Here is a 12125-nt window from a genome sequence, read left to right as displayed (position 1 = left end):
GCTTTGAGGTCCATTCTTTCTCTACTATGATAGGTTTCCTCTCATTTGAGGCACTGATCATTATGAAAAGGACTAAAATGTACTATGATCTTATTGCCTACGCTTGCCTCCCTTTGCTAATGATAACCTAAATAGAGGAAACATGATGTAGAAAAAAAGAACACTGGATTTGGAGATAAGAAACCTGGGTTCAGGGGGTAGCTAGGTGGTGCAGTAGATAGAGCACTGGCCCTGAAGTCAGAAGAACCTGAGTTCAAATTTGGCCTCAGACACTTAATAATTGTCTAGCTGCATGACCTTGGGCAAATCACTTAACCCTATTGCCTTAAATAAGTAAAAAAAATTTTAAACCTAGTTTGAAATTCTGGTTCAACTATTTACTAGCCATATGACCTTATACCGGTCACTTAACATCTTTGGGCCCAGTTGTCTTTTCTGTAAAATGAGAAGATTCAATTAATCAAAGATTTAGAGCAGGACCTGAGAGGTCAACCAGACTATCTCCCATTTTACAGGTGAAGATATAAAGGCCCATACAGTTAAATGATTTGACCAAGATAGCACAGTCAATAAATGGCTAAATGGGAATAAATACAACCCAGGTATTTTGAGTCCAAATAGAGTGTTCTGCTTTAGGACACCCATGACCTAGAAGATGTTAAAGATCTTTTCAAGAGCCAAACCTATAATCCTTCACCATCCTGGTTACCCTTTAATGGATATTCTCTAGTTTATCAATTCCCTTCTTAATCTATAATGTTTAGAACTGAACAGATTTCACCCCGGTTGAGATCTGAAAGGGAAGAGTTCAATGAAATTATCATCTCCCTATTCCTGGAAGTTATGTTTCCTTCTAACATAGCTCAAGACAACATTAGTTTTTTTTAGATGCCATAGCAGGTGGCTAATTCATTTTGAACTTGCAATTCAATAAAAACCCTACATCATTTTAGAAAAAAAAACTATAAACTATCTATGCTTCTCCTATCCTGTATTTGGGATTTTGATTTTTTGTACTCAAATGTAAGACTTTACATTTATCTCTAAAGAATTTTATCTTATTAGACTCATCACCACCCCTGTGCCTCAGTGTGACAAGATCCTTTCAGATGCTGATTTTGCTATCTAGTGTGTTATCCCTCTCTTCCTGCATGTTGTTATCAGTGAATGAGATGAATATACCATCCATGCTTTCTTCTAAGTCCAATATACAAAAAATATTAAACTTCATAGGGTCAAGGCCTGATTTTGATTTCCTCCTGCCACATTAGCATATATCTGGAATGATTCATAGACAAGAGTATACATAAATATGTTCATCAGAAATTTTTTATCACATATATACCACATGTATATGGATGATGGATTATTATCTCCTTTTGCCAAAACAACTCATGATTTATCATAAAGAAAAGTTGTCTTCTATGTAGCTAGAAGAAGGACTCATACTAAGGAAGAGTAAAATTTGACTTTAAAAAAGAGGAGTACAATCAGTAATCTAACTCTTGATACTAGCCTTGGTATCCCCAGCAAATGCAATAGCAACTACTCCCTCCACAAATCCACACTAGCATTACATAATCCTGTATGTGTGTGTGTGTGTGTGTGTGTGTGTGTGTGTATTTATATTTATATATGTGCACATATATATTATAATTACTGACATAAATTACTGACATATTGATGAGGAGAGATAGTTGAGGCACATGTTTCCCCAAACTGGCTGCCTATAATCCTTCATCCAGAGTTCCTTGGGATAGGGATCTCACTGAGACATTCATTGACTTGCCCTCAAATTCCTTCATCACATACACTAGAGAGAAGGTGAGTGAAGATTCCTAGTCATATACATCCCCACAAAGTGTTGTGGGATCATTGAGTGAAGAAGTAAGTACAACAAGGTGGTATGAGTAGGAATCCCCTTGGAGAAGAGATTACCCAAAGAATAGAGAGGTAAAGGGAGGGGGAGTATATGAGCATGCACTGTGGCCCAGAAATGTTAACCTCCTTCTTAGATTCAAACTCTAGATAGACTATTAAAATTCTCAGCTCCACTGAGGTAGTATAGAGAATAATTGTTTCACGGCATAAATCTACATTTTCTTCCATTTAAAGTAATTTCATTTTCAGTCAGTTCAATCATTTTTCAGTCATATCCAACTTTTTGAGATCCCCTTTGGGGTTTTCTTAGTGAAAAATACTAGAATGGCTTGTCATTTCTTTCTCCACCTCCTTTTACAGATGAAGCAACTTGCCCAGGAAGGCAGAGCCAGTATTTTTGTAAGATTTTCTAGTTATAAATCATGTGGTCTTTCTGTGGCATCAGGCAAATGGTCTTTTGTTTCCACTAGGAGATGTCCCAGGCCAAGGAACTCACTGCCTAACGAGGCCTGCTATTTCTCTTTTAACATCTCAAGTTATTAGAAGGTTTGTCAGTCTATATATGTGTGTGTGTATACACATACATATATATATATGCATATATAAGTAGTGACTTAACAAAGTATTATTTAATGCATCAGAGACAATAAATTCAAAAAAATTTAGAGAAGGGATGCAGTGAAGTGTTGTGAAAAGGGTTGAACTTGGAGCCAAAAAAGACTAGGATTCAAATCCCTGTTTTTGATATTTACTGTTTGTGTAACCATGATCAAGTTACTCCAGTTCTGTGAGGCTGTTTCTTCATTGGTTAAATAGGTGGGCACCCACAATACTTACTATATAGTGTTGTTGTGAAGATCAAATTATTTAAAGCACTTTGCAAATCACAGATGGGCCGATGATGATAATGATAATGATAGGAAGATGACCTCAATGACAGTGATAAAGACAATGATTATGAAGATCTGGAGTCATGAGGGAACATTTCACAAAGGAGGTAGGATGCCAGCTGAACCCTTGGGCATGGATAGTCTCCACAAAGGTAGAGGAGACAGAATGGAGATGCCAACCTGGTGAAATGATAAGAATCAAAAAGAAGCCTATGAGTCAAACACAGGAAGGAAACCAACCTAACTACACAGAGTTGTCCTTCAAGCTTTTTGAGATATACTGGAATACTTATCATCACCATTAAAGAAACATCACCCCCAACTTTCAGGATTCACAACAAAAAATATCATTTCTAACACATGAAGAAGTTTATAAAACACTTTCATCATGAAAATTTTGGCAGGTAGGTAGTTCAAGTATTATCATCCCCATTTTACAAAGGAGAAAATGATGGTTCAAGGAATTTAAAGACTTGTCTCAAACATCCTTTAGTTAAATAAGTATTGGAGTTTGGACTCAAACCTAGGTCTTCTGATTCCCAAACCAATGATTACTCTATTATACACCACTCCTTTTTGTATATATACCAAAAAAAGTTAGTTGCCATGATCTGAATCAGGCTATCAGTTAACTACATTTTTTTAGATAAGTCATTTAACTTCTCAATGACTCTAGGAAACTTTCTATAAATTGTAGAGAAGTTGCAATAATAAAGTAGGTTTCCTCACCAGAAATTCCCTACACCAATGAAGTTACAGGTTGAACACCCACCCCCCCCAAAAAAAAGTAGGCATATTTCAACCCTTTCATTCAGAAGTAGAATCTTTATCAAAAATATCCATGAACAAAGAATTGAAATATATTTAAGAAGTTTGTAATAGTTTGGATAATTTTATCCCATTGAACATTAATATAACACAGAGGAATTCTTTTTCATATACCTGTTTTGAAGTATGAACTATTTCTTGGTCCAAAGGGAAAATAAACATCAGACTCCCTGATTAAGAATCTCAGTGGATGGGAGGCACCTAGGTGGCGCAGTAGATAGAGCATGGGCCCTGGAGTCAGGAGGACCTGAGTTCAAATGTGACCTCAGATACTTAATAATTGCCTAGCTGTGTGGCCTTGGGCATATCATTTAACCCCATTGCCTTAAATGAACAAAATTTTTTAAAAAAAGAATCTCGGGGGCGGCTAGGTGGTACAGTGGATAGAGCACCAGCCCTGGCATCAGGAGTACCTGAGTTCAAATCTGGCCTCAGACACTTAATAATTACCTAGCCATGTGGCATTGGGCAATCCACTTAACCCTATTAGAGTCACCGGAAAAGTTTCTCATTATGTCTACACATACAATCCAGTTTATTTCATTATTTTCCATATATCTACCTATTTGAGGAATAGTAAACACAGTAACTTTACCATTGTTCCATTTTTGTTTCTCTAAATATGTTTTATTATTTTTTTGTCTTTATAGTCAAGTCATTTGGGGGACAGATATACCCCATACTCCTCTAATTTCACACTTCGTTATAACGAAAACAAGGGGTGGGGTAGCACTTGCTGATGCCATCAGGCAACATATACAATGTATACAACATTCTATTCTTGTAGACACTTCCCTTCTGCTCCTGTAGTCACTTCCAGGCAGTCAATCATGTTTCATTTTTTTCTAGGAACATAATTTTCTAGTTAATTAGAATTCAACTTTTTTAATGATTTTTTCATTTATATTGTAGTCAATATACATTGTGTTTCGGGTTTTAGTCTTTTTATTTTACATGAGTTCTTACAAATCTTTCCATGCTTCTCAGAATTCCTCACATGTGAACCATCTTTTGTTGCAAAATAACATTCCTCATGTGTACTCTCAGAATGAAATATACTTGCTTTATAAGAAAGGATGGACAGTCAAATTTCAAAAAAAAAAAAAACCCTGGAAAAATTTACATGAACTGATGCTAAGTGAAATGAGCAGAACCAGAAGAGCATTATATACCTTGACAACATTATTATACAATGATCAACTCTGAAAGACCTAGCTCCTCTCAGAAATACAACAATAAAAGTCAATTCTAAAAAATACGTGATAGAAAAATATGTGATAGAAAATGCCATCAATATCCAGACAAAGAACTGTGGAATCAACTATCTCCACTTTTGGATTGTTGCTCAAAGGGAAAAAAACAGTGGTGGAGGAACATGTGAAAAGCTAAAACTCATTGTAGGATCTGAGGTACAATAATGAGAAAGGATAGTTACATGAGCCCAGGATCATACAACTAGTAAGTATCTGGGACTGGATTTGAACTCAGGTCTTCCTGATTCTTGGTCCAGTATTTCATCTTACTATTAGAATGCCAGAAGTATGCCTGCCAAAAAAAGACTATTTTATGGAGAATTTATATAGGGCAAGTACTCATAAGGGGAATCAGAAAAAGTGATACTGGGATACTTTGAAAATCTCTCTTAATAACTTTAGAATTGATTATACCACATGGGAGACCCTGGCACTGGAATGCCCAGCCTGGCATGCCCTCATCAGAGAGGGTGTTGCACTCTGTGAGCAAGGCAGAATTGAAGCAGCTCAGAGGAAACATGGCATAGAGAAATTTATAGTAAGCACCCTAGGTGTTCACATGCACTATTCTGCCCGACCTGTGGGAGAGCATTCCAAGCTTATATTGATCTGATCAGCCACAATCAGACACACTGAGATCTCCCTCAAATATAGAGATATCATTTGGTCTTTTTCCATTAACAAAGGACAAGAACCATGCCAGCTCTCTGTCCTTCCACCTAGAGACAGGTAAGATCATACAAGCACCACAGTCATAGTTTTTGTCTTCTCCTGCCCCATATAAAAAATCCAAAAGCTTCAAAGCATTTCCATAAGCATCACCATGGCTCTGATTTATTTAGATTTACTTCATCTGAAAGTTGATTTCTCCTGGCATCATAACACTCCAGAATTTCTTCTCTAACAGGCATTGAAAATAAAAACAAGCTTTTCAGTTTCTCTCTTGAGAGCTAATTTAAGTCTCCCCACTTAAAGGAAGATTTTGCTGTGAAACTGAAGGGGTAACGATGGTGCAGGTGATGGGAACATTTAGAAAAAAATAACTCTACTTGCCTTGGAATCTCAACCAGCAATCTTCATACTTTTTGTATAACATGCTTCTATGAGAAAAAAAATTTTGTCCTGATACCCCTAATACATGAATGTTTGTTTATTTATTGTGTACTTCTAGGACTACATTATTGATTATATACATTATGAAACATATAAAAATATAATTTAAAAAGAATGAGATAAAGATGAAACACTGAAACAGGGAGCCACTGAATTTATTGAGTAGGAGTATGATATTGTCAATCCTGGATTTCAGGAAAATTACTTTGTCAGCTGTGTAGAGAATGAATTGGAGGAGAAGCCTGAGGTAGACCAAATGAAAGGCTATTGTTAATAGCCTAGACAAGTGGTGAAAAATTCAAATAGAAATGAGACAATTAAATGTAAATAAAGATTTCTGGTGAATGCATATTGATTTAGAAAATCATGTATTAGAATTATCTATGTTGTATTGCACCTTTATCTAGTTTATTTAATTTATCCAATTACATTGCCCAATAAACTTCTGGTTTAGACCCCACTCAAGAGTGTTGCCTGCCACAAATCAGGATGATCTGCTCATAACAGGTTTGACTCCCTGGTGTCTAGATGAGAGTTTGTGAGGCTCTTAAGAGGGTAATTTGTATGTAGAGAAAAGGAGGAAGTGGAAGAAATCTTGTCCAGGTAGAAGACCATACTCAGCAACTTATTTGATGTGTAGGGTAAGGGAAAGTGCAGAGACAATAATTTCAAAGTTGAAAAGTTGAGTGAAATAGAGAAATTTGAAGGATATTGATTTTGACAGAATATGTAATGAATACAAGATGTGGAGAAGCTACGAGGATGACAATGGGCCTAGAGAATTGCTATGAACAATACCTAGACTTGGTTAGAGAATATCCTTCCTGCTTTGAAAGGTCCACCCTTCACACCCCCAAACACCATTTGGTTAAGCTAGAGTTTTTTAAAAGGGATCACATAGTTGTAATAGAAACAAGTCTATCATTAGCTTTGGGGGGGAGGGGGAGAGCAGGGAGTGGAGTGTGATCCATCTTCCCATTTCTGATTAATCAACTACTTTCTAGAATAAAGTTACTCTCTCCTTTTTTTGGAAATCACTGATGATTTCACACAATGAAATCACAATGATTCTAAGATTGTTTTCAATGGTGGAGCCCCTCACTTTAAACCGTGGTGCTACAGAACATGAGCAATAAAGTCTTTTCAAATTATTTTTTCATTCAATACCAGTAGTATCTTTGTAGCTCCCACAACACCTATATTAATGATGATATCTACTACCTAAATAAGTGTTCATTGAATTGAACATATGACAAAAATATGTGGCATTATGTGTTTATTTGTCAAATGAATGGTATAGATTATAAATACACGAGCTGAGAGGAAAGAGTAAAGCTCACTCTATGATAGAGAGTGGGCTAGGAAGACTTCATAAAAATGGAACTTAAACTGAACCTTGTAAGATACATAAAATTTTAAAAGAGGGAGAAAAGAGGGGGGAGTTCTTCACAAGAGGAATGGTGTGAACAAAGGCAGATGTGTTTGAAAAATAATGAGTAAACCTGAACAAAATTTGTAAAGACTACAAAATGGATATCAAGCTAAGGAGCTTAGAATTAGGAAGAAATTGGAATCATGGAAACTAGTCAATAGTCTACTACAATAGTCCACCTGTGAAATGATAAAGCACTGGCCAACATGTGGGAAATAAGGATGGATATAAGACATTCCAAAGAAAGAATATGTGGTTCTAGGTAAGACACTTAACATCTGTTTGCCTCAGTTTGCTCATCTATAAAATGGGATAAAAACAGGACCTATCTGACAGATTTGTCATGAGGATCAAATAAAAAAATGTATATAAATTATTTTGAAAGTGTAAAATACATCATAAATTTAAGTTGTTATTATTTGTTCATCTCCTTCTGATTTTTATTTTAGCATAGCTACCATTTAGAACCTTAATGACTGAGAGAGCTGTGTCGTAATTAACAAAGAGCGAGAATTGAGCCTTAAAGAATAGATAAGATTTTGAGAGAGGAGAGAGAGGGTAACTCAAGAGTGGAGCAATAGGATGACCATGGGAAAAAGTTCTGCCAAGGCAAATTCGGTCTTGATATCAAGGATTAGAGCTTGATACCAACAATTAGAGCTATTCAAAAGTAGAATGAGTTGACCTGATGGCAGAGTTCCAAAGCACTATTATTCCCTAGAATACTTCAAATATTGTAGAGCCATGATAAAAAAAAATACTGTCCACCTCCAAAAAGACTTGAAGCCTACCTTCTTTTTTATTTTTCTTCCTTTGTTTTGTTTAGATTTGGGGTTTTGGTAACATTGTTAAGGAGGAATATGTTTTGGATGACTTCATATATATGAATGAATGATGGGTATAATATTCCTTGCCTTCTCAATTGGTTAGGGATGGATAGATAGAATTTGAAATTGAAAATAATTTTTTTAAATTGTAGAGATGAAGTTGTTTAGGTATAAAGAGAGACTAGATACTTCTTAGATCTTTCCAACTCTGAGATGCTGTGATTGAGAACTATGAAATTTGTTTTATATGTAAGCCAGATTTCAAGACAAGACTGTGTTGCTTCATGTGATGTGTATCATGATTCCAGTTTGGCAAAAAGTGTGTTGAGCACAACGTTATACATAAGGAGCAGAGTTGATATGAGAAATTGGCTTTTTCTTCTTCAAGAAGATGGCATAGTACCAGGCTTTCAAGGTACCAACTCCAAACATACCAAAAAAAAAAGGCAGACTTGGGAAGTAGCAAACAAATAGAGGAAAGAAATTCTCCTCATGTCCCTGATTCCAAAGCTTAGCATAGAGCCCAGCCCATACTAGGTGTTGACTTTACCATCTTGCCTCTTTAAAACTTCAAGGAGTTTTTCCCCTTAGTTGAGATTGAGACTTATATCTCGGTTGAACTGAGATCTTGTAGACATTAACATAATACATTGCTTAAAAGGGGGGAGGGAGAAATGAAAAAAAGTCCTCTGGACCATAAATATTGGCATTTCATATTGAAATTTCAAGTCCCACATCAACTGAACTTGAAAATTAACAAATACCAAATATAGAAATTTCTATACTTTTTGATTTATAGGAGTAAAAGCCTTATTCATTGATAAGAATAGACACTACAAAACTAACTTCCCTCAAGCACAGTATCTCTTGAAACTTTCCACTTTAAACTGTCTAATCTTTGTCATTTCATATTAGAGGAAAGAAATTAAGGTATACAGGTAAGGATAGGGATGTCAGGTCATAAATATGGGTAATTTGAGAAGTGAGAAGAGAAAATAATAAATCAGATTTGGTGATAAGTCAATCTCTCTCTCTCTCTCTCTCTCTCTCTCTCTCTCTCTCTCTCTCTCTCTCTCTCTCTCTCTCTCTCTCGTTCTCTTCTCTTTCCTCTTTCCCTGGACTTGCAAAGACAAGAGCAGATGAGGGGATTCAATAATAAGTCGACAAAAGTAATGTCAAAATCAAATGGTTACTGAGGTTAGGGGAATAATGTTTTACTTTAGTGAGTTCCCAGCTTTCAGCTTAAATTGCACCCTTTACTCTTCTCCCTGCACTCTCACCTAGACAGTAAAATCTCTCGTCTTGACTTTTAAGATCAGTCAATAGATTATCTGAAGTATCTCCATGTTCTACCTCCTATGAGTGGGTCCTACCATAAAGAATTAGCATCTCTGGTGTAAGGGCTTGCTGAGCCCTTCTCAGGACTACTCACCCACCTATCACTCAGCTCTCACCTGTGGTTCCAAGAAGCTGTAGCAGGAACAGCAGCCATACCCCATTTTGTCAGATGGCTAAACCAAGTTGAAGATAATCTAAACTCATTGAGTTAAGGAAAGATGAAGTTTTCCCCCTATGATTTCCCCCAGTGGAGAGAGTAGATAGGAACAATTTATTACAACAGCCTTGAAGGCAACTAAAGCAGATTTTATAGAGTTTGGTCAGACAAGGAATACACCAAAATCATCCACTCTAACCTGGGCCATAGCCAGTCATATTTACAGTTGTCCTGCTACTGGACTCCAATGACTCTAAAATATAAAGTGAGGCTGATAGTATTGGTCCTCTTTGAAAACAAAGTATAAATAACAAACACTTGACCTCAAGAAAAGGAATGGATTCAGCCAGCTTGAAAACCAATTATCTAGACAGTTCCTGGACATTTTTTCTTCTTTGGACAAGGTCAGAGAGAGGTAGTAAAATAAAATATTCCATTTTGCTACTTGTCAGGTGTTCTAGTAAAAGGCTTAATCAGGGTTGTTATCTGTCAGGGACACTTTTCCACTTGTGTTCCACAAGGAACAAAAAATGCTGAGGGGAAAGGGAAGAACGTGGAACAGTTGGAGACTTCAGGCTTGGTCAGGATTTGGGCAGTATTCACCTGGCAAATGCTTGACCCTGCAGAAAGGAAGCTCTTGTAGCTCCTTGTTTTAAATAAGTATTCTTGCTTAGCAAGAGTTAGGGCAGGTAGGTGGTAAAGAAGATAGAGGGCAGGGCCTGTAATTAGGAATTCAAATCTGACTCGGATTAATAGCAGTGTGATCCTGGGCAAATCAGTTCACCCTGTCTGCCTCAGTTTCCTCATCTGTGAAATGAACTGGAGAAGGAAATGGCAAACCACTCCAGTGTCTTTGTCAAGACAATCTACTAACAAAGAGTTGAGCACAATTGAAAAATAACTGAAGAACAACAAAGTAAGAGCTAGGCAATCTAGGAGATTGTAAACACTGGATTGGTTTGGGGTCCAGCTTAAAATCTTGTGTATTTGTGTGTGTATTTGCCAAATCATAGTTTACTCTCTACGCTGGAAGAGGAAATTGGAAGAACATAGAATGGGGACTGAAAGATATCTTAGAGGTCATCTAGGCCCTTGTCGTGTTCAGAAATGGAAATGAAGATGTTTTCCCAGTTTGCACAGGTAATAACTAGCAAAGTTGACATTTAAAGTTAATATTTAAACTTTAATCCCAACATCTTCCCAATGGTAAAAAAGGAGGAAAAAAATAGAACTTGAAACTTTAACTATTATATTATAAATATGACTTCTTCAAAGGTATAATTTTGTATTTTTTGTGGAGATGGGGGATTACAAGATTACAAATTGCTTTCTTCATTTTATAAGAAAAGGCCTTACTGATTCATTTCTAAAATATATAGAAAACTGAGTTAAATTTATAAAAATACAAGTCATTCCCCAATTGATAACTGGTCAAAGATTATCAGCAGGCAGTTTTCAGATGAAGAAAATAAAGCTATCTATAGTCATATAAAATGTTTCTAAATCAATATTGATTAGAGAAATAAAAACTACTGAGTTACCACCTCATACCTATCAGACTGACCAATATGATTTTAAAAAAGGAAAGGGATCAGTGTTGGAGAGGATATGGGAAACCTGGGACACTAATATATTATTGATGGGGTTGTGAACTGATCCAAATGGCAACAAAACTGTGTATACCCTTTGATCCAGCAATACCATTACTAAGTCTGTATCCCAAAAAAGATCATAAAAAGGATAAAAAGCTCATATGAACAAAAATGTTTATGGCAGCTCTTTTTGTAGTGGCAAAGATTGGAAATTGAGGGGATGCATATCAATTGAGGAATGGCTGAACAAACTGTGGTATATGAATGTAATAGAGTATTACTGATCTGCAAAAAATCATGAGCCTGGGGCATCTAGGTGGCACAATGAATAGAGCATCAACCCTGGAATCAAAACTTGAGTTCAAATCTGACCTTATACATTTAATAATTACCTAGCTGTGTGAGACTTGGGCAAGAGACTTAATTGTCTTGCAAAAACATAAAAACAAAAATCCATGAGCAGCTGTACCATAGAAAAGCCTAGAAAGACTTGCATGAACTAATAACAAGTGACGTGAGCAGAACCAGAAGAACATTGTACACATTAATAGCAATATTGTGGGGTGGCTAGGTGGCACAGTGAATAGAGTGCTGGCCATAGAGTCAGGAGGACCTGAGTTCAAATTTGACCTCAGGCACTTAATAATTACCTAAAACAAAAAAAATGAGAAAATAGCAATATTGTATGATGACTAACTATGATGAACTTGCTCTTCTAGGTAAAATAATCAAAGGCAGTTCTAAAGGACTTGTGATGAAAACTACCATCCACATCCAAAGAAGAAACTATGGAGTATGAATGCAGACCAAAGCT

Source organism: Macrotis lagotis, chromosome 2 (assembly GCF_037893015.1).
Source record: "Macrotis lagotis isolate mMagLag1 chromosome 2, bilby.v1.9.chrom.fasta, whole genome shotgun sequence".
NCBI classification, from domain to species: domain Eukaryota; kingdom Metazoa; phylum Chordata; class Mammalia; order Peramelemorphia; family Peramelidae; genus Macrotis; species Macrotis lagotis.
The sequence above is the reverse complement of the archived record's forward strand: the minus strand, read 5'-3'. Positions refer to the sequence as shown.